Source organism: Cebidichthys violaceus, unplaced genomic scaffold, assembly GCF_023349555.1.
Source record: "Cebidichthys violaceus isolate CVI_PGR_0920_01 unplaced genomic scaffold, fCebVio1.0.p SCAF_27, whole genome shotgun sequence".
Taxonomy (NCBI): Eukaryota; Metazoa; Chordata; class Actinopteri; order Perciformes; family Stichaeidae; genus Cebidichthys; species Cebidichthys violaceus.
In genome coordinates, this window is record NW_027176450.1 from 3,716,978 (window position 1) to 3,740,632 (window position 23,655).

A 23,655-nucleotide genomic window follows, 5' to 3' on the forward strand; every position below is an offset into this window, starting at 1 on the left:
GGTGACAGTAATAAATTAGATACCAATGCAAGTCTCATCCTTTTACAACAAATGCATTGTATCCTCACACAGCTACTATACAAGCATAATGAAACTTGATTTGGAATGCACATACAGGCATCATGCAGGCACCAGGCGGGCGGTGCTGAGCTTTGCCAGTGCTGTAGCATCATCATCAAAAATGGATTGGCAGGCTATTTGTGGATAGTGAAGAAGCCAGATGATGTGTTTACTGTCAATTTGAAGGAGTAATTTGCCCAGTTCAGTAAACCTTATAATGCTCTAAATGCTGTTTCAGAAGCTGTTCCACCTCAACAAGGAGATAATGCTGGAGGAAATCTGTACTTTCTGTCATGAAAATGCACTTAAAGATGATCAACATTGGCATAAAAAGAGGAGCCGCTCTAGATTCAAAACAACAATATCTCTACTGGGCAAGAGGAAGTTGAGCTGCAGCATCCAACAGAATACTCTATTGTCTGTATTGTTTAGTGTTTATGTCAATGGCATTCCTCTCAAGGCTGCAATTACCATTGATTTGTGGGCTATGGTTTTGAAGCCTCAAGTTTGGAATTTTGGCCGTCGCCATCTTGTTTCTTTGCAGTCGCCATCTTGTTTTTTTGCAGTCACCTCTGTCCTCTGTCCCAGGACCCTCACTTCAGAACAGGAAAAACCCTTTAACAGGGAGGAAAAAAGGAAGAAAACAAAGAGAGAGCAACAGAGGAGGGATCCCTCGCCCAGGATGGACAGAAGTGCAATAGATTTCATGTGTATAGAATCTGAACATCTGTGGCTCCCAGGCGAACGAGACGTTCGTAAGCTGCCGAGGACCAGTGACCCATAACTTCCAGTGTAGATGCTGGGACCAGAGCGGCTGCAGAGGTTGCGGCTCCGATGTGGAAGGGGTGCGAGGGGTATAGCTGAGGATGATGTCCGCTTCCAGGAGACGGAGTTGGGTGGTAAAGCAAGACCTTGATGTGGCTTTACTTTGTCGGTCAGAACGAGGGTTCGTCTTGCCTCGCACCGGGACGCCGTTGCAGGTACCGGGTTATGGAAGATAGAGGACAGAATGCAGTGTTAGTTAGTGAGATAACGACGTTCGAACCTTTACCTTCCCTGTCAGTTTTTTAAATGTTTGAGGTAGGTGGAGTACATTTGAGCATCTATGGTGATGTCAGAAATGGTAAGATCATGCAAAGGATCGAAAGAGTCCAAGCTGGTTGTGAATTCACCACACCGAGGAACCTATAAAAGTAGTGAAAAACATGGTCTCCAGTCATGAATCTATGCATGATCCAAAACACCCCAGCCTTAATTGAGACACCAGTTTGTGCGCTAAAGCTAATGAAAAGGGGAGACACTTATCGTTGCTTCCTGGATGGTCTTTCTTTAAGCCGTTGGACAGGAGGTGAATGAAGGAGTTCCAGATCAGGCTACGTACTGAGGGATCTGCACATCTTAAATGAAACTGAATACCTGCACACTTGCTTTGATGAAAGAAGGTTGGATTTCTGGGATTCAAAACAGTGCGCAATAAAAGCCCATTTTTTCTTTTTCCCCCAAAACCAACAGAAGAAGCTGCGTCAGTAAATATATTTGAGAGCGACTGACATTTCTGTGAAGTTGTAGGAGAACGACCGGAATATGAAGAAGGGAGGACTACCATAAGGCCCAGTCATGTAGCCCTTCGCAATTTCTTTGGCCAATACTTTCTTCGTTCTTCAGAGCAGATAAAGGTTTTTACAGACATCGGATACTTTTGGAAGAAAACCTTGAGCTAGACCCAATAATTAATTAATTAACAATTGGAAGCTCGGTTGAACACAGCAGAATTTTAATTAAATTAACGTCATTACCTGCGAGGATTTGATTCCTTAGCTGAGGAGAAATTGTAGCTGCAGGTGGAAAGAATGGCACTCCAGTTGCAGCATGACGTCAATAAAGAGCGCTCCAGCTTCCGTAGTAGCTCGCCGGCTGGCTTTCGTGTTAGCAGCGGGAGCCACAGCTGCAGCTGTAGATGTCCCAGGAGGAACCAGGAGTGGAAATCCATCTTGCTAAGAGAGGACTGAATGTTAGTGAGAGCGGCGAGGTCCTTCTCGTGAAGTTTGAGGTAAGGCTGGAGTCTTGCTCTTCTTAGCCGGGGTGCTAGCGTCAGTGAATGCATCGTGCATCATCTTCCGGCTCAAGAAGAGACATGATAAATGCAGATATGGTGAGTAGTGTGAATCTCCAGAAGGTTTGATGTCAAAGCTTTGCCAGCAGTACTGTCTGCAACAGCGTAGGTGTATGAATTGGTGAGCAGGGAGTCATATTTAAATAAACCTCCTTGAAGTGAGAGGCTGTAATTGGTGTGTGGCTGTCAGCTGGTTACAGCTGGGGGCGTATGACTTCCATGTCCTGCATGAGCTAACGCTATACTTCATATATGCTGACAGAGACTGCTGACAGTTTGTTTTCAGTTTAGTTTTCCACTTGTACTTTTCTGTACAGCAACCATTCTAAATGAAATAAACTAGATATTGTAAAGAATGTTTTATTAGACCCAACAACCCCTTGATCATAGTTGTTTTACTTTTTAAATTACCGGCTCATTGATTTCATGGACTCTCACCTGTAGTGGGTGTGAAAGCTGTAGTTTGTTAGCTTCCTGCACAGTGTTGTTCCTTGAAAGATGCGTGCATGCTTTACTGAACCAGTTGTACATTACCAAGGTGAGTTCCAGGGTCATAGCTATGATGTACTTTCCTCAAAATAACATACTTTAAATAAATAATTTAATTCTGCAATGACTGTGGATGAATTGATAAGAGGAAACATTCCCACAACAGATTAAACATCACTGGATTTACTGCTTTATGAAGAATATTGCACCGACTATAAGTCACCCCCCACCCACTTACTCCAATCCAATTCATAATTAGAATAGAAAATCTTGCTAATAGTTCGCTAATAATTTCAGAAATTCTTACAAGGGTCAGGTACAGGGTACAAAGGTCAGAATGCTTCAGATGATTTTACTAATTACTACCTGATAAAAGAGATATCCTCACACTCAGATCTATGTTACACTTTATCTGAGCTTTGGGTCTAAGAGACCTTCGTCTGAAGTGTCTGTTGCAGATGTCTCTTTTATCAGTTTGGACTTTTTGATTCAAAGTTTGCTTGTTAAACAGCGATCACAGCAACTGAAAATGAATGTAATACTTGGAAGACAGACGTCTGTGGAGGCAAATGTTGAAGAGCTCAAGGTTTGTCTCCTTGACAAGGCTGACAGTCGTTCATCACATCCCACACGTGGTACAAACTGAACAGACATACAGTATATCCTGTATGGGTTAAGAATGTTGATGAGGTTATTCAGGCCCTCTCAGCACAGAGATCCACTTTCTAGATCTCAAATCCTGAGCATGACCCACAGGCACCGAATGGCCTTGCCACCACGTCGGCCCTGAGGCAGAACCCTCCTACTTTAGATTGCCCCTCCGCTATCCTGAAGGCACCCATTCACTTCAAGTCCCATTCATTCATTAGATCATACCACCCCTAGAGCCAGCCAGCCAGGTAAAGGGAGACCTCCTGAGCATCCCCTCCTTCAGTCATTTAAACAAGACCTCACTCTGCGAAGGAGCAGAGTGATGGAGGGAGCAACACCCACTGCTCTTCCTCACCCGATCTTCATCAAGATTTTTCCCCCACACCCCCTACTCCTCTAACAGCATGACTTTCTGTGTGTAGTGTTTGGCTGTGGGATTAAAAACCTCTGAGTGCACCTTAAGGGGGAAAAAGGAATTGGAATGAACTGAGGTTCAGTATTATCAGCCTACATGCCATAGGTGGCTGCGAGTTATCAGCCCCGAGGAAAACGACATAATAACAGCCTCATTAAGAGCATAGTCCATTACTGATAAGGGTCCCCCAAGACGGGCTAATTAAAAGCAAAGGGGGGTGTTGGAGTGGGCAAATTGGACACAGTCAGTGAAACTTTAAGTTTTCATGGCGAAACAAAAGCCTGGCTAATCTGGCTGCCTCTTGTGGAAGGCTTTGTGTCTGCCCTGATGCACCTTACCGGGGTGCTTCAGGTATTTCTTACTGCCGGCCACACTAAGACTTGAAAAGGGCGACTTCGCACAATGATTCTGACAAATTAGATTTTTTTTTGTGTGTGTGTGTGTGTGTGTGTGTGTGTGTGTGTGTGTGTGTGTGTGTGTGTGTGTGTGTATGACAGGCTTGTGTGTGTGTGTGAATGAATCATTTTAAAGCTGAGCCTGAATGTAGTCGCCCACTTGGTGGCAGAAGAGCTCTACTGTATTGCATGCACCTCTCTTTGTTGCTCTCTCTCCCCGAGCAAGAAAGAAAACACGTCTTCTGCCTTGGTGAAGCTGGGAGACACAGAAAATCAGTTGTGGATGTCATTAGTATCACACTAGTTCTGCACAAATTGACATACCCACTCTTCTGTTTTCAGTGTGTCAAATAAGTTTATTGCAGAGGAAGACAATGAAATGTTCCTATTGGGATTTCATGGCAAGATTTTAGAAAAAAAAAACGTAGAGCCAATGTTGCAGGTTGAATGACGTCTTTTTTTCAGAGAGGTATTCTGTCTAATGTGGGTGCTGGTGTCTGAATCTTAGAATATTAGTTCTTGAATTAATCCAGAAGGTACTTTAAATGAAGAGGTAATGGCAGTGATGTTACCTTTGAAATGAGGTTAATAGCAAATACATTTAGGACTTGAAGACCATAAGACTGCAGCTATAGCATGGCTGCAGCTTTGGTACTCAGCAGGGTCAAAAGCATTCCTCCATTACCGGAAGCTACGAGGAATCTGTGTCATACATTAAAAGCATTTCGATCATACAGCAGGGACCATATTTAGTGTGAAAAGGCAGGAGGAAAATATTGCCTTTATAGAAACTGTGTCGCCCATTCAAATTGCACATCTCCTTGTGGTGTCCGTTGCTGAGGCGCTTCAAAGTTATTCTTGGCTGTTTTGCTAACAAAAAAAGCCCTAACTCAGTGGATTTTTCGTTGGGGGGATTCAATGTCTCTGAAATTACTTTCATTCTAAAAAATATGAGGAATAAGTGACTGTCAGATAATATTGTCCTTGGCAGTCCACGTGCATGTAGCATGCGCTCCTATTTGGAAACAAACATGCATGCCTAATGGAATAACTTGAGCAAGCAGAAAATACATTTCCTGCCCCGTGCACTCCAGTTGTCTCTGGTTTCATCCTTATCCATTTCAATGCTGCTGCTAGCGCTGTCATTGATAGTAAGGGCAAGGACTATTCATACACAAACCATTTTTACTCTGGGAAGAATTGATTTAATGACAACATCCAGTATCTGCAATCAATGGGGCAGAGGGAAAGGTACATTATGAGGAAAGGAAGACAGATAATGGAGGATCACAGAGCCATTTCCATCATTCTAACTAGCATCCTTGAACACTCCTTCCCTCCTTAATCCAAGAGTACCCAGTGGAACAGGCCAGTGGCTGAACATGTTTCATTTCCTCCCCACAGTATCTCATCCCCACACCTCCTTACCTTTGACCCACCTGCTCCTCGCCACTTAGCAGAGTCACATCCAGGATCACAGTAACATGTATTAAGAGAGGATGATCATTTCAGTTTACAACCCCCGCTGTGTTATGCCATGTGGCTACTGAGCTAACTGCTGATGGTAGAGATGCTTTTGTTCTGGCCTGGGCTCAATTTTGTAATCAAGCATACACACAACTATGTTTAAGATCCAGTCCTCTCAACTTAAGTTGTGAGGAGTCTCTGTGTTGTTTATACATCTAAGGATCACATCCATTTTAAGGCTGCAGTCAGACCAAATAAGGCCTTTCGACGAAAACGCCAGTCCACCCATTCATTAGAATGTGGGCAGTGTGTTTAACCTGTGGCAGTGGGGACAGCAAGAACAGCGGCCTGCAGCGAAAAGTAGCACGAAAATCAATTTTTGGAGTAGCACAACCCAACATTATTGCAGCAAAGTCGCTCTGTGTTAAAGGGCCGTTACGTGACACTGCCACACCGATTCACAGCTCTGCGCTAATCACCGCAACCATTTGGTGTGAGCCAAAGCACATTTGATGAACAGTCTCAACACACTGAGGAGGCTTAATTCTTCTCACAGTGTAAAGATGCATTGTGTGTCCCACTCCCTGACCCACCATGACATTGTTTATGAGATACAGCACAATACATTGAACGCATCAGTGGCTATTATGATAATGAATGTCAATCTGCAGAGTATAGATTATTTTTTCACATGTCCCAGATGCTATGACTTCTATTTTTGTATCCTTTACGATGATGCTTATTTTTTATAAAACATTATTTGTTTTCACTTCTGTATCCTCACTCATGGGGTTAATATACTGCTTACTGTGCAGTTTGATGGAAAACTAAAGTAGATGACAAGCTGGGAATGATTTGAAGGATAAAATAATATCCTGAATATACTGCCAGGCCATCACAAAATAGATACATGTGGAAAAAATAACATATTTTATAAAAAGTCTGACAAGGCCTGTCTGTTCACATGGACTGGAGAAGTTATTTAACCGATGACACATGTCTAGGAGTTCTCACCTCAGGCAAGTTGTTCAGAAGCCTTGCGGCCCTCACAACTGAGGCCAGATCCCCTGTTGTCTCTACATATGAACAGCCAACAGAGCACTGCCCGAGGACCTGAGGCTGCCATCTAGCTCATGATGGGTTAACGGGTCTAAGCTATAGCTCGGAGCGAGGCCTGGACGACTTGTCAGAGCAATCAGTATAATCTTGGTATCAACTGGCAGACATCCCATGTAATGCCAGGATAACAGTAAAGTGATTCCTTGTGTTAAAGTAACAATACTTTCCTCTATCAAACCATATTTTTGACACTATCTTGACTGGCAATTCTTTAAGCAGCTGCCATTTATTGTATGTTCGTTCCCTAATTGTCTCTGTGTATATTATTAGTCTTTCAGAGTCCACCTTTCCCTGGTCCGACTCTAATTGTGAAGACAGAAGCTGGTGCATGCACTCGTCATTTCTTGTAATGTGGAAGACAACATGCCATCTTTGTAAGACAGCACAGGGTTTGTTTGGGTGTGCTATTAACCGGTCCAGTATGCTTGGAATTACATTCACATTGAATGATTAGGCTCCTCACAGTTCAGTGGCATCATTCCACCTTTCTTTCATCCGGGAAACAAGAGTTCAGGTCCCACCACAGGCCTGCAATTAAAGTTTACCTCTTTATAAACCATAACCACAATCTACCCCAAACATTAACCCTAACCATCATTTATTTACCACCATATTTCCCTAACTTTATCGACACCTTAGCTGCCATGTACAGATATTGTGGGAATTTTAAGCGTGGGCACTGGATGTTATTTCGGGGGTTCTTGAATGGTGATTGACTAGCTATAAACAGACACGCTTCTTCTTCTTCTGTTGTATCTCAAAACAGATTAGCTGCTCAAGATGTGTTTGCTACCCCAGGTGGTCAGTACTGGTATAATTTTAAACTTTAATCTGAGACCTGTATTATGAACACATTGCCATTATAACAACCACAGGTGTTGACAGTAAACTACACTCTACAATCTGAAGAACCTCAAGAAAATCCTGTCTATTGTGGAGTAGAATAGCAGTTTGATACAATACACTGTTTTAGTTCATCACCTTGCTCTGCAAAATCCCTGCCATCATTTATGTTACAGTGCTACAACTCATGGAAACCACACCGCAAGATTCTACTTCTCTACCACAACTTTAAAGTCAAAGCTGCCGTTTTCAACGGTCAGGCAAAGTCTTTGATAATAACTCCGCAGTGTGACTCTCTGTTTGATGAGTTAGCCCTGCTCTGACTACCAGGACTGCCTGCAGCTCTCTCCCTGCCTGTTCATTTCTTGTTAAAAGGGAATGGTGGCAATCACTTACTGCGTGTAATGGCCCTTAAGGTGAGCCATCACACACACTCAGTGAGGCCAAGATGTATGGAGAGTTGATAGCACAGTGGTGTTTTCTTGCATCTGTTGAAAGAACGAGGGCTTTCTTAGCACTTGATTAAGACATTTTTGGTGTTGTATTTTTCTTCAAAACACAAATTGCGTTTTAACATTGTTCCATTTAGAAAGAGGTCATTGGAATGCTATAGCAGTCTTTCTAATATGTAATTATATTTGAGTGCCTGTCAGAATGCACAAAATCCATCATCTTTTTGTGCTTTCAGCCTTAATAACCCCTGACAACACCCCACAGCTTCATTCTGTGTCACATAACACCTGAACTTTAGCTGTGCTGTCAGACATTGCAGAGCAATATTTCCAAACTTTTCTCAAGTCCACTTGGCTGGTTAAAAGCTGCCATTGGCTGGTGCGGTTGTGTTTCTCCTCCCTTGATTCTCTGAGCACTGAGGAGCCCAGGTGTTGGCAGTGAACAGCTTGCGTGGCAGCAAAGTGATATTTTGATGAGATGACAGTCAGCTCGCTTTGCAATTCTGCTGTGCGGAGCAGCATTGTGGCCCTGCGCCCCAGCGGGACAGGCAGATCCATGGGTCTACACAGCTGGCATCGGCTCCTGCCAACTGCCGCAGCTCCCCATCACAGATGTTCATGCAACCACCACATTGGCATCATCTAGCCCTTTGTGTTGACCTCATTCATGAGCACTGCTACTCACAAATGAAAAGTGGAAAATTTGCAGCCGTCAGTGAACCTGGTAAAGGAGTCTACTGAGTTTATGGGAGATTAGCTTTTTGGGGTTGGCCTAAATCAAGAGAACACAGACAACAAAATTATTCATGTAGCCAGCACAGCTATCAAGTCTGAGCAAGTTAGCGACTTGACAACCTGTTATCACTATAACAATTTGGTCAGTGACCCTTGACATCTGATAAGACGCACCGAGGCACCCTTTAGCGTCTGCCTGAGATGCATTGGGCTTTCAATTCACTTTTGTAGATGTAAATCCATCTGCGTCATTATAAGAAGTTTAAAGCAAGAAAGTGTGCCAGATGGAAGGGGAGGTTGGATGAGTCAAACGAACACAGGTCTTTCACCTATGAGACCATTGTTCATGTCCCATGTGAAACCAGATCAGCCTTGTTTTATTATATATTAGTTATATTACGTAACTTCCGTTCTTTACCAACCCTAGTTAAGTAACAAATATACTTATTTATGTCAAAAATACTTATTTTGAAACAAACCACAATATTTTCCTCATCCGATCCAAGCACTCCCACCATTTTTCCCAGATGAAATGAATAACTTTAATGCATGCTTTGAGATCATCTCCTCGGCTGAAGAAGTACAAAACGACCAGGACTGCCCACCAGTCATATCTAGGGCAGATGTAAATCTTTCAAAAGGATTAATTCACGCTACAGGCACCTGGACCTGATGGTATCCCTGGCAAAGCTTTCAAGGTGTGTACAGATAAACTCCCAGGTGTCTTCACAGACATTATCACCCTCTAACTGCTCCGGTCTACAGGATTAGGGTTACATCTGTCCGTCACTGTCCCTGTCCCAAAAAAGACAAAAAGCCCTCAGCCTGAACAACTATCGCTTAGTATTGCACCACCATCATGAAGTGCTTTGAGCGGTTATTCAAAACCTTCAACACGTCCTGCCTCCCTGCCAAATAGATTTACAGACGACGCCGTCACCCTACCCCTCCACACTGCCCTCTCCCACCAGGACCACAGGAACACATAGAATGCTGTTCATAGACAAAACCTCCAAGCGTGTTATCAAGCTCAGAGACCTGACATCTTGGTGCTAAGTAGGGCTGGGTTTTGTTTAAAAAATGACGATGCCAGTATCGGTACCAGTACCCTGAAGTGATACCGATACCAATAGAATACCTCATTTGATACCTGTCGTGTGAAAGAAAGCAATGTGCTAGCCGCCGGCTTAGACTTCTGCCAATATATATATATATATATATATATATATATATTTATGAAAATGTCAATACTACTTGGTACTGGGTTATTCTGTCGATACACTAAGGGTATCGACTATTGATACACAGTCCTAGAGGCAGAACAACAACTTCATCTCAAGCAAAACAAAGGAGCTGATTGTGGACTACAGCAAGCGACAGTGAAAAGGACACGCCTCCATCTCCTTCAACTGGACTACGGTGGACAGAGTCAGTAGCTCCAGGTTACTCTGGCTCTACATCAGTGAGGAACAGACCTGGACTCACCACACAGACTTCATCACCATGAATGCAAGACTGCAGCTCTTCTCCCTCTGCAGGCTGAGGAGGTTCAACATGGACTCCAGGCAACTTTGCAACTTCTACAGGTGCACTAATGAAAGGATCCTGACATGCTGAATCACCGCCTCATTTGGATGTTTCACAGTCCTCATCTTTAAGGCTCTACTGAGGATATTGATAACGGCACAGCACATCACCAGAATGGAGCTGCTATCTATGGAGGACCTCTTCATCCAGTGGTGTAGGAAGAAAGCCCAAATTATTTTTAAAGACCCCAATCACCCCAACCACGTCATTCAGTCATACATTCAGTTTAGAAAACTGCAACACAGTTAACACAATTTTATTTTATTTATATTTTATGGTGTTTAATGGTTGTTTTACCATATTTTAACTTGCACTGTTTCATGTCCTAAAATTAGATTCAGCTTTTACTTGGGTGATTTCCTTTTTATATATATCTATGAGCGTTGTTGGAGAGGGCCTGAGACTTGAACTTCAAAACATTTCAGCATTTCACCTTTTTTGCAACCACGTGTTCATTGATAAATATCTCTCCTCCATATGTACAAAGAGAGCATATATCTCCTAATGTAACAGCAGGGGGTCCTTGTGCTGGATCCTTACAGTCTTCACTACATGTGAACTTGAAAATATGTTTTCACAGCATGACGCTGTGAAAACCACTTGACAATGAGAGGAGATTATAATTGAGAAAATATGTATGTGATGATAGTGGGGTTACAGGATGTATTATAAATTAAACAGCTCTCATCTTCTCATGGTTGACATCTTGTTGTTAGCTTAAATTGCTTGCTGTTTACTTAAGGAGATCTTAGGGGATACACATACACCATTACTATCCCTCCAGTCAACACCAATACCCCCCACTACTCCCCACACCTCCAATCTCATATGCACAGAGGCAGATGCAATTATTTTCACAGAGACAGAGGGAAATGTCATCAGGATTCTCCAAAAGCCTCTGCATTCTGTCACCTTCTCTCCTTTTTTTCATTTCCATGATTCCATTTATCAATTAAGTCTGCTTTCAAGATTGTCTCCGGCAATTTCATTACAGTCAATTAGCCTGGAGAGAGAGAGAGAGAGAGAGAGAGAGAGAGAGAGAGTTGGACAGAGGAGAGCTTTCCAGTCATCGAGGAAGCTGCAGAGGAACAACATGCATCTCAGCCCCTGCATACCAAACAGTGACAGCGGGAGGCTGCTGGCCAAAGACAAAGAGCAAAGAGCCCTTAGACTGGCTGAGGACATTCACCTCTCTAAAGTCTAATAATGTTTCTGAGACGCTCAGTGGAGACTGCACAGACACACTGCTGGGGCTTTGTGCCTGCATATTTATATAGAAAAGCTTGTGATGGACACGTTGCTGACCGCGCATGTAGCAACTAACATATTCTCCTCTGTTGGACGGTGTAACACAAGCCTAAGTCAGCATTCAGACGTGTGCAGCGGACAGCAACACAGCTCAAGGGACAATATTCATAAAACTATTTTTCATGGAGACAAGTGATCCGTCAGCGAGTAGTGTGTGTGGGGATTTTTCCCCCCATTAATTTGATTGGTGAGATCAAGAAGCCATTAATAACTCATTTAACAAGTCTGTTTGTAAAGAAAGAAGGACATACTGCAGATGAAGTATGCTGTAAATTCGGACTACAATATGCTCCTGTATATATTTGAGAATTACAAAGGATTAAGTTTTAAAGTGACTTTGAACTCACAACCTCCAGATCTTTCTATTATTTTCATGCAGCTTCTCTAACTTTACTTCTCGTATAAAGACTAAGAATAATAGGTTGTTTTTTTTATCACAGATATGTCCTCAACATAAATTCTGTGCCGCATAGAGAGAATCAGGAAACACTTTATTTCAACCCTTCATTTTAGAATTTTGCATTTCCATGATTTCTCACACCTTGATACCTGTCTCTGAATGATTTGTACATTAGACAGTTAATACACAGTTAATACATTAGAACACGGTATAATGTACATTGTTATTAAGCATTAATTTACTGTTTAAAAAGCAGTTGTGGTTTCTATAGAAGAGGCTTTAGAACTTCTAAGCTTTAAAACCAGATACACCCGAGGGTCCCCCATTTGGACGCAGAGTACATCAAAACTTAGAGAGTTTTGTGTTAAAAGTAACTGGCAGAGAACCCACGAAGAACGAATATAGTGATGTTATAGTTCTGCAGAAACCTCAGCGTCCTGGGAACAACATGAACTAGGTCACTTCTACATGAGACAAACACATCTCCCATCAGCCAAGCAAACAAATAACAAAATATCATAAATCATACTCGATATGACTGGGACAGACCGGAGAAAAAGGCTGCTACACTCCGTTAGCAACGTGCTACCTACGAACATGCAGCATGAAAAAGCACGAGCGCCTGACGGAGATTACGGACATAGTTTCCATTTCTCTCCCCGGTAAACCATCGCAGAGATATTCAGCTTCGAACACAAAAAGTCACACAGCTTTCATCGAATATTGTACTTACTTTTGGTCGAATCTCAGCGAAAAAATGGAATATCTCCGTACTTCCAACGCATGTTTGTCCAGCTGCTGGTGCTCCGTGTGAATCCGTTCGATTCGTGTCTCTCCGACACTCCTCGGATTCTTGGGAGGGTTGGAAGCTCAGCAAATCAGATTTCAGAGCTGGACCTTTTTGAGCTTTATTGGCTAATAGTGCTGTCAATCATCTAGCTTTCAATTCCAGGCAATTCTATTGGCTCCTACGGTTCGAAGGATGTCTCAATGGTGAAAATCGGAGAAGGGGGGGCTGAGATACAGCCCTGGACAGAGAGTCGAAGCAGGATTTGACCTTAAACTAAATAACTAAAAAGGGCATAGAAAGAGCTTAAAACACTCAAAAAAGGTCCAATCTTCGGTCTATTGATTCAATGAACATCAGGAGTGATACATAGAAGTGATATAGAGTGTTTTTGAATTTTAAAAATACTTTTTTATTCAAATCTTGGAGTATTTGATCAGTTTTCTAATTTGAAATGCTCTATATTTCATAAATGTTTCACTGTATCTATGTATAGCTGTGTATATAGAGCCTATATCAGTTGTTCTAAGAGCCCAGCATATTAAAAGTCTTGGATACCCATACTTTCCAAAAAACAATACCCTAAAAGTGCTGTTTTTCAAGATCGAGCTTTTGAGTTTTCCAAGTTCTGCTGTGTTCCATCCTTATCTTATGTGAACCAGTAACATGTATTCTGATAGTTCCATGATTTTTCTCATCTCAAAAATATATAAAAAAAGTTTTTTTTTTTTTTTATTTTTTTATTTATTTTTTTTTTTTTATACAATTAATTAGGTATTTCTTATCTTTATTCGAGCTGAGGCCTGCAAATAGGCCTCGTTTTTAAAAGGTTAAAAAGTCCTTGTATTTGGATACAATTTCCTTATTGTGTGTTGAAACAGAGTTCATATATCGCTTATTAATATTAAATGTGTGGGTTGAAATAAAATTGATACAGAATATTTGCATTTATTTATGCCTGCTTGCATCTTTCAACCGACTATCTGCAATCGCTCCAGCTCTAAAATGTATTCTGCATTTAGTTTTAGAAATATATTCAACTCTTATGAATGACAAAATCCTTGAGTCACTGCAATATCCTCCCAGCATTTTCTTCTTCTTGATGTTGGACTAAAGTGATTGTGCTGGTGGGTGCGGTCTCTGTGGTACATCAGGGTCTTTTCTTTAATAACAGCTAAACATATGGCTAAGCCGCAGCTGGCTGACTCCTGCAGCAGATCAGACTGCCAGAACTCCTGGGAATCCACATTGGTTTTTGGGGAATAGCCAACATGTGCCTGAAGATGCAGTTTACTGCAACATTACTTGTATTCTGTTTTTGTATCACGCTGCCCATGCAGTGGTTAGACCTGCTGCTGCTGCACTATACCAGTCACCAGCTGGTCTTATATTCCTGATCTCAGGGGCTGGTTTTAGACTTCAGCAGGGCAGAGTTAAGATGGAAACGTCTCGACATGGCAGTAATTGTCAAGGAAATCTAAAAATATTTGTAAGTTGGAGGTTTGTTCATAAAATCAGTACAGGGAATGCTTTATTTTCTGCAAAGTTTCAACTTTCTAGCTTAGATAAGATGCAGTCAGCGATTCTAACCCAATACACCTTTAGTTCAGAATGGCTGACTCCACCTTTAAAAGTGAAATTACAGGAAGCGAGGCAGAAAGGTAGGTGGCATTGATTTTTTCTGCAATCGACTGATTTTGAGGTTGTTGTTTTTTTATGACAACTAATCGGCCTTCTTCTGTTAACGCAAACATTTTTATAAACTCATCAATTGCTAATCAAATCCCTAAATTTCATCGAAAGGGATTTGTAACAATTACATTTTATAAACATACAAAACATATGCTCTCTTTAAAGCTATCAGACTCTATTGAAAAACACTTTACCTTGCCCAATTGTAACTTCATTAAAACAGGACAGAAACTAAATCATTTTATCAAAACTGTCTTGGTTAGCCGATGTTTCCAATTCCAACATACACAGACTCTGGTTTGATTGAAATAAAGCCTTAATTCACAAGAGTTTTGTGTGAAAATATGGTGTCTCCACACGGCTGTGTCTCTCTGCCATTGCTGAGCCTCAGTGCCATTAATAATTTGTTAAATCTGAGTCGGTCACTGTGCGATGAAAGTGGGAACACACTTTTATATTAGTACTTTAGATCTGATATGGGTAAACTGGATTGGTAATTTCTCACCTCAAATTTGTTCAGGAACAGATTTTGGCGGACTGCTGAGGTGAAATAACTGAAAGTTTACTTGCATATTTCCCCTGTTTCCAAATCAGGGGACAGGATAGGATGCGCATAGAATTGTGAGTGTTGTAGAAGCAAGGCGGACTGGATTGAAAATCATCTGAACGAAGTCCTCAGTAGAATTTAAAGGATCCTCGATATTGGAACAGTCCTTCGGCGGGATTCGATGACGTAGCATCCTTGAGATTCATTCCAGGATCCTTCCTCAACACGCACTGTGACTGACTTTTGCTAGCCCAGCCAGCTAGCCCAGTCAGCGGTTAGCCCAGCGACAGTGGTTGGCTAACTAGTTCAGTAAGCAGTCCCATTCTTACCCAGCTTCTAAAACCAAATACGTTCATTTTGCTGCCCCACTTTGTGGTGTGACCCGGCCTTAATTAACTGTGTTTTTTCATTGTTTGATGTTTTTTAAATCATTGAGAAGGGCGAGTTGACTGACTGACCATCATTTTATAGTAAAGTTCAGTGTGCCATTTGCATCTCAGAATGATTACTGATTCATCAGAGTAGGGGCTTGACTGTAGCATAGCCTCTCTGCCACAATCTTTTCTCTCTCACACTTTCTGCTGAACATGTCCACTTCAGGCCCACTCTCAGCAGATATGGTGTGATTTATGAAATAAGTCACACCTCTGCATTGTGTTCTAGTTTGCCAGAGGCAGATTTGTCTTGAAAAGGCCTGCAAACTAACGCCTGCAGCATCTTCAAATAGTGTTCAAGGTGTGCTATTTTGTGTGGATTTCCACTCACTTATCTAACTAACTGTGAAATCACAGAAGCTACTCATGCGGTGCATCCTCCACTGCTATTGAATGTGGATAGCCATTTCTGTCATAAGTAATGCAGAACTAAGTGAATCCCTCAGAGCCTTCGGTTTGACGGCAGCAGCTGCTTAAGAAGATTGCCAAAAGTTTTCATGGACACGCTCCTCATACTGAGACAAGCCAGGAAGCCAAGCCGATATGAGGTCTTCTCAAAGGGTCAACATATAGAGTGCAACTCAAGTGAAAATTGCTTTGGAAATTGAAATGGCAGGGTATCAATTCGTACAATGCGTTGGCTGGAAACGATTGTGTCACAATTTAGTGTGGAGCTCTCCTGTTTAAGACATATCTGCAGATGGAACGAGGCCCGTTGTAGGAACTGTAGCACTGTGTTTACATCAATCAGCAGTGTTGTTGCGTGCTCCTTTGACCCCTCTTAGAATTTCTGCAAAGGCGCCAATTTGCTGGGTCTCAGTGAGAGGCAAAAGAGAAGTGACGAGCCTTCCACACCCCCACTACCACCCACCACCATCACCGCTACTCACTTGAGTTCTCTTCATGAATTTCCACAGTGTTCTCTGTTTCTTCTCCCAATGCTGAGACACATTATGCATCAAGTTTTAATTGATCCCTCTGGGGTGGGATGCTCACAGTTGGGAAGACTAAGGTACACAATGATATGAACCTTGATCCTGTGATTTCTAAGCACAGAGTGTTTTGAATGCCTCACTCCAGGCAAAATTAATTGGTTTTGCATATAGACACTGGTAGTTCAGTGGAAGATGGGATGTTTGTGCACATATTTGAGTAGTGTGAGCACAGGAGATGGGAGTGGGCCACTTATTGTGTTTAAGATTTAAGTATCCCTGTTGGTGTTTGGATGGTGAACAAATATGAATACATTATTCAGCATCGCCCATACCGAGCCCTGAACAGATAACATCATCCAGTAATTTAGTTATTTTCCCCCACTGACCTCCCACAGTGGAACAATGATTGGCATAATTTACCACAAATATCACACCACTTCTTCTCAGAGTCATTACTCAGTCTAATCTAAACACTCAGACATCATACACACACTAATACACCCAGTGGAACTGGGCATTGTAAATCTGTCCATAATGCCGGCGATTGTTTTCTGTACTGTCTGAACAGGGACCGTTTTAAGCGGCTAATTATATATATGTATAATATTTACATATGAGGAGTGTAAATGAAACACAAAAAGACAAAAAGAAACAAGAAAACTATGTTAACTCACAAAAAGTAGGCAGTTTAGATGATTCGTTATCAATTTATGTTTTTATAAATTATATTCTGAAAGATTCTGTGTTTAAAATCACATACTAATGTACCTCACACATATTGAATACTACAGACTCAATGAGTATGTACTGCATACTGTCTGCTAAATAAACAATTAAGTATGATTTTACGAGCCGGGCCTGTCTGAGACATCCCTCCGGCCGATCCGTCACATATCTGAAAACGTCGCAGCACATTCCCAAAGTTATTTTCATAAACAGACCACATATTAACCAAGTTGGTACAAGCATCTGGAGTCAGACATACCTGCACCAGAAACTGTGACAATATTACAATCAAGTGTACAGAAAAAGATATTTCCATATACGTATTATATCCTGAATATGAAAAAACTGGACGGGACTCAGGACCAGGTTACGAGTGTGCATGTTAACATTAAAATTTTGGAGATTCTATATTTGGGTATGAAACCTCTCAGCTCATTTTCATCACAGTTTAGGTATAAAGGAATCTTCGGGAAAAGACTGAGCTCATGTTCTGTAATCCGTCTACAGCAAGAGTAGTCGGGTTGTTGGTAGGTGAGCGTGACTTACCATCGGAGCCTTTAAACTCTCCCTATCCCCCTGGGGTATTAACTGTCCTCATCCTTGTCCCCGGACTCTTTGAGAGCAGATGATCCTCATTAACAGTGCCCGGATGGAGGGCATGTGTCTCTGCAGCCTCCTCCTGTCCTCACACTGAGAAACCTAAACTGACAAATCCTCTTATAAAGATATCACTCTTCCACCGTCCCTTCCCTGCCCCCGTCCTCATCAGACATCGATGCCGGATTCGTCCTTCCTTATTTGCACGCGGCATTGATCAGGTGAAAGCAGCAGCGGGACCAGGACAGGAGAAGTTGTAATAAATGATGAATATCCTCCGCCGAGCTGTTTTGCCAGGACCTGACGCATGAGGTATGGCGATCACAGTTAATACCGTCTCGCCGGCATGCAGATGAAGGGTCAGGTTGCCATCCCATCAGCTACAATAATTGAACTGTCGTCCAAAACTGCTGCCTTTCCCAGTTCACTTCATGCGTTCCCCTTTCTTATATATTTCATGAAATTTTCATCAGCTCAAACGGGGACTTTTTCCCCGTCTTTGTTTACTCAGCTAACTTGTATGCTGTTGAGGACTTCGCTGACAGCGAACAAGATCTACAACCGTGTTTTATCAGATGTAAGTGGCATGTTGATGAAATAGCAGTTCAAGGGAGATCAAGGCACTCAACCTATGAAAGTGTGCAAATGACAACCCACCTCTTTTTTTTTGTCACTCGGTGCCATTTACACCCAACTCTTCTGCTCGGTTACTGATGTCTCACACAGATCACAGCTGCTCCATAATGTGGGCTCAGAGTGCAGATGACACCTCAAGGTAACAGATTCACTAGCTGCTGCTGTAGTAGATCAATTTAGTGTGATAACATCATGGTGCAAAGGTAGAATCTGAATTCCTCCGGAAAATATTCAATGTCGAGGAATTGTATTTCTATTGGTGTAGCAGCTCCATCCTCCTGTCTGTACACACTGTATCCCTGGACAAACACATTGCTAATGTGGATGTAAAACTGTAGATTACTGTGAGTCTGTGCTCTCATTCATCTCAGAAAAACAAAACCAATGCTGCAACTCAGTGGGCCTTTGTTTATTGGCTCCACCACTCAGTTTCCTTTCTCTTGAAGAACATTGGACTTTGTCTGAATAGATTTACTGCTATGTTGCACTATGGTCAGCAGGGAAAGCTGCAACTTGTGATTCAATCTCACAACTGTGTATAAAATCATATGTAAACGTGCAAAATAAACTGTTTTTCAAGCTACCACAAGATCACAAACGTTAAAGATGAATCTTAAATAGAGCACCAGAATATACATTTTCTTTATTTATTGTGTTTAATTAATATGCTCGGTATGCAAAATAGCTTTAGAATTTACATACTCAGTTCCAAATGCTGGATTGGGTCAGAGTTTGCTTAGAAGAATAAACAATACAGTATTTTGTATAAATATACACACACACAAAACAACATGGGCATTTTTATAACACAACATTTGGTTAAGGTGAACAAGAAATACTGCTTTGAGCAACAAACTATAACACCCATGAAAACATTCATAATATGCACACACATACAATTCAGTAATTCTAAATAATTCCGTGCTAAGGAATTGACTTAATGGCAAACCATGAAACACAAATGTACTTTTACACGGAGATGTGAAAGATCTTTCATCAGTGACTTGACTTTTCATGCAGAAGCATTAAAAAATGTTTGAGCACAAAAGTTCAGCTCAATTTTTAAAATGCATTTTATTTCATCTCTGTGCACATCCACTAGAGACTGCAGAGAGAGAAAAACAAATCAAGGTGAACTTCAAAACATCTATTCTGCATTGATGGTGATGATGTGAGAATAAACCTTGGGTTCTCACTTCATGACAGAGCTTGAATGTTTCGAAGGTAGGCTATGATTGAGAGTTTATATTCATCTGAAGATCTGTTTACTTATAACGCTGAACTCTCTGATTTCCATCACTCTAATGGTAACAGCCAACTTCATCATTATCAGAATGTCACAGACATTACACAAATAAGGCCAGTCATTTTTTAAACATTGTAAATCAATTAGTTTGAAGAAGAGATCCACCTGGAAGGTTGGGTGGATGGATGGATGAATGGGAAGGTTGGATGGATGGATGAATAGGAAGGTTGGGTGGATGGATGGATGGATGAATAGGAAGGTTGGGTGGATGGATGGATGGATGAATAGGAAGGTTGGGTGGATGGATGGGAAGGTTGGGTGGATGGATGGATGAATGGGAAGGTTGAGTGGATGGATGGGTGGATGGATGGATGGGAAGGTTGGGTGGATGGATGGATGAATGGGAAGGTTGGGTGGATGGATGGGTGGATGGATGGGAAGGTTGGGTGGATGGATGAATGGGAAGGTTGGGTGGATGGATGGGTGGATGGATGGATGAATGGGAAGGTTGGGTGGATGGATGGATGGCTCGTGGATATTGATCGATTGATATGAGTGGATCGTTGTACTTTTTTAACCCTAAACTGGGACATTAATGTGTCCCAGCAGGAGGTTATTAAGGCATTATGCAGTAACAGTAAATGAACAGTAAATATACATATCAACACTAGAGATATATATATATATATATATATATATATATATATATATATATATATATATATATATATATATATACAGTGCCCTCCAGAATTATTGGCACCCTTTAGTAAAAATCAGCAAAACGAGATGCAAAAAAATGTCTTTATTGTTTATCCTCATCATCTTTCATTCAAAATATTCACAAAAATCTAACCTTTAACTGAAGTAACATAATTGAAAGAAACATAAAATTTTTATCATGAAACAAATATTTTTCTCAAAAATATATGTGCCACAATTATTGGCACCCCTTCATTCAATATTTGGTGCAGCCTCCCTTTACCAAGATAACAGCTGTGAGTCTTCTCCTATATTGCGTGATGAGGTTGGTGACCACATGGCTCTGGATCTGAGACATTCCTCCATGCAGAATCTCTCCAGATCCTTCAGATTCAGAGGTCGACGCTTGTGGACTCTCCTCTTCAGCTCATCCCACAGATCTTCTCTGGGGTTTAGGTCGGGGGACTGTGATGGCCATGGCAAAACCTTTATTCTGTGGTCGGTGAACCATTTTTGTGTAGGTTTTGAGGTGTGCTTCGGATCATTGTCCTGCTGGAAGGTCCAACCACGGCCCATTTCAAGCTTCCTGGCAGAGGCTGTTAGGTTTTCATTTAGTATCTGCGGATGTTTGATGGAGTCCATGATACCATGTATCCTATCAAGATGTCCAGGGCCTCTGGAAGAAAAACAGCCCCACAACATCAAAGATCCACCACCATACTTCACAGTGGGTATGAGGTGCTTCTCTGTATGGCTATCTTTCTGTCTACACCAAACCCACCTTTGATGTTTGTTGCCCAAAAGCTCTATTTTGGTCTCATCTGACCGTATAACCCGGTCCCATTGAAAGTCCCAGTAACGTTTGGCAAACTGTAGGCGCTTTAGTTTGTTGTTGATTGACAGCAGAGGCTTTTTTCTGGCAACTCTCCCAAACAACTTGTGGTGATGTAGGTGGCATCTGATGGTAGTTTTGGAGACTTTCTGACCCCAAGACTCAACTAATCTCTGCAATTCTCCAGCTGTGATCCTTGGAGATTCTTTTGCCAGTCGAACCATCCTCCTCACGGTGTGTGGGGTCAATGTACACATACGTCCTCTTCCAGGCTGATTCTTAACATCTCCTGTCGCTTTAAACTTCTTAATTATCCCCTGATAGTGGAAATGGCTATTTTCAACTGTTTAGAGATTTTCTTATATCCATTTTCTGATTTGTGAAGCTCAACAACGTTTCGTCGCACATCGTCACTGTGTTCTCGGGTTTTTCCCATTGTGATGAATGACCAAGGGAATTTGGCCTGTATTATCTCATATTTATACCCCAGTGAAACTGGAAGTCATGGTTGACCACTTAAGAGTTCCTAATCAAACAGGTGAACTTATAAATGTAAAATATGACTGGAATTATACTTCAGTTAGATTTTAATCATGATATTTTCTAGGGGTGCCAATAATTGTGGCACACATGTTTTGGAGAAAAATATTTATTTAATGTCAACATTTTTTTTTTTTTTCAATAATTTTACTTCAATGAAAAGGTAAGATTTTTGTGAATATTTTGAGTGAAAGACCAAGAGGATAAACAGCAAAGACATTTTTTCACAGCCTGTTTTGCTCATATCTACTAAGGGTGCCAATGATTCTGGAGGGCACTGTATATATATATATATATATATATATATATATATATATATATATATATATATATATATATATATATATATATATATATATATATATATATATACATACACAATACATAGAATACAGGGTAAGTCTTTATCCACTGCTACAATCATTAAAAAGCAAAGCATAATTGTTATAAATTCAGAATACCTTCAGTCGCGTAGAATAGCCTGACTTGCTAACACTAATTATTGATGTGCTAACATACTCTGCTAATGTTAGCTCCACAGGTTTTTACGTAGAAACATAAAGTTTTAGAAACGTATATCTCCTTTTAACGTCTCTGACTAATGACTATCACTATTACAACGTTTCACCATGACTAGCTCCAATCCACTAAAGCTTCAACATGAAGAACATCTGAAGCATTTTTACTTGAGTCTGTGGAGCAGAGCTGGGTTATGAGTGTCTGACAACATTATGGAGAGGACCCTACTAAGAAATAAAGTGCTTATCTTAACCTTCATCCCGATCCAGTCTGTTTGTTATCTTTTCTTCTCGCTCAGACAGATAGCATAAGGGAAAGAAAACTTTTTTTATAGATCTGACGGGTCCTTTCCATATTGTCATACACTTTTAAGAAAAATCTGAGCCTGTGTGGCAAAAACAGGCACTTTTAGTGCACATACATTGACGATGCTCTGTTGCCCGGAAACATTACATTGCAGCCCGTTATCCATCAATACTGGACCAATTTAAAAAATGTTGTTCCCATTGGTCTCTTTAACACAGAAAGTAGGGTCAAGGTTGAAGAATACCAAAGTTACCCTTTCTCATGAGTTGCAGTATTACCTGAGTTCCTCTCTGAACTACAGGTCACATAAACACCCAAAGGTGGCAGTGGGCAGATTAACACAGAGAGAGAGAGTGAGAGAGAGAGAGAGAGAGAGAGAGCGAGAGAGAGAGAGAGAGAGATAATTAAACAGAGAGAAATATGCCTTCATATAAACATGTCATAAGTCATTTTAATGTCTACAGGCAACAGTTTTCTTGACATCCCCCAGCTCTCTGCTTTTTTTCATTAATCCTCAGCCCCTCAGTCTGAAATAAACTATCCAGGATGCTTAAACTGCCATCTGCTCAGATTCGCTTAATAAAAGCAACACCATCAAACTGTTAAATTATGCCCTTTTATGATTATGATGGGAGTCTCAGTAATTATTGCTGCAGACAGCCCTCTGGTGGACTATCACTCTCTGCCCCTGTTTAGATTTTTTTTTTTTTTTTTTTAATAACTATTACTTTTTAGCCCTCTCTGTGTCCTCGTCCACCATTTTCTGTCTAATTCTCTTTAGAAGAGTTCCTAACTGAGTGCTCTTGTTGGTTTTTCATCTCCTCTAAAATGCAGTTTCTTGCATCAGTTCTGTCAAATGTCTAAAACTGCAAGAACTTCAGTTTTTTTTTGTGAAGTAGATAATATACTCCTGTCGGAAGTTTCTTGAAGGGGATATACTGCGAGGGCTAAATTCAGGAGAGATGTCAGCATGATGGATGCCCACAGTCCGTCATTAAAAGACTTCAAAACTTGGCCAGGTCCCAGGGCTGGGCCACGTGTCTCCATAGCACCCAGCAAAGCCGCCCACATTACCCCAGCAACAAGTCAGGGTGGAAGATGGATGCGAGCGTCATGGCGTTC

The 23,655-nt window shown here is 41.4% G+C and overlaps 1 protein-coding gene across 1 annotated transcript in view; it reads left to right on the forward strand.

The window, feature by feature from the left end:
• ntm (neurotrimin) overlaps window positions 1–23,655 on the forward strand; it is a 480,892-nt gene that overhangs the window by 263,841 nt on the left and 193,396 nt on the right. The window lies entirely within an intron of this gene.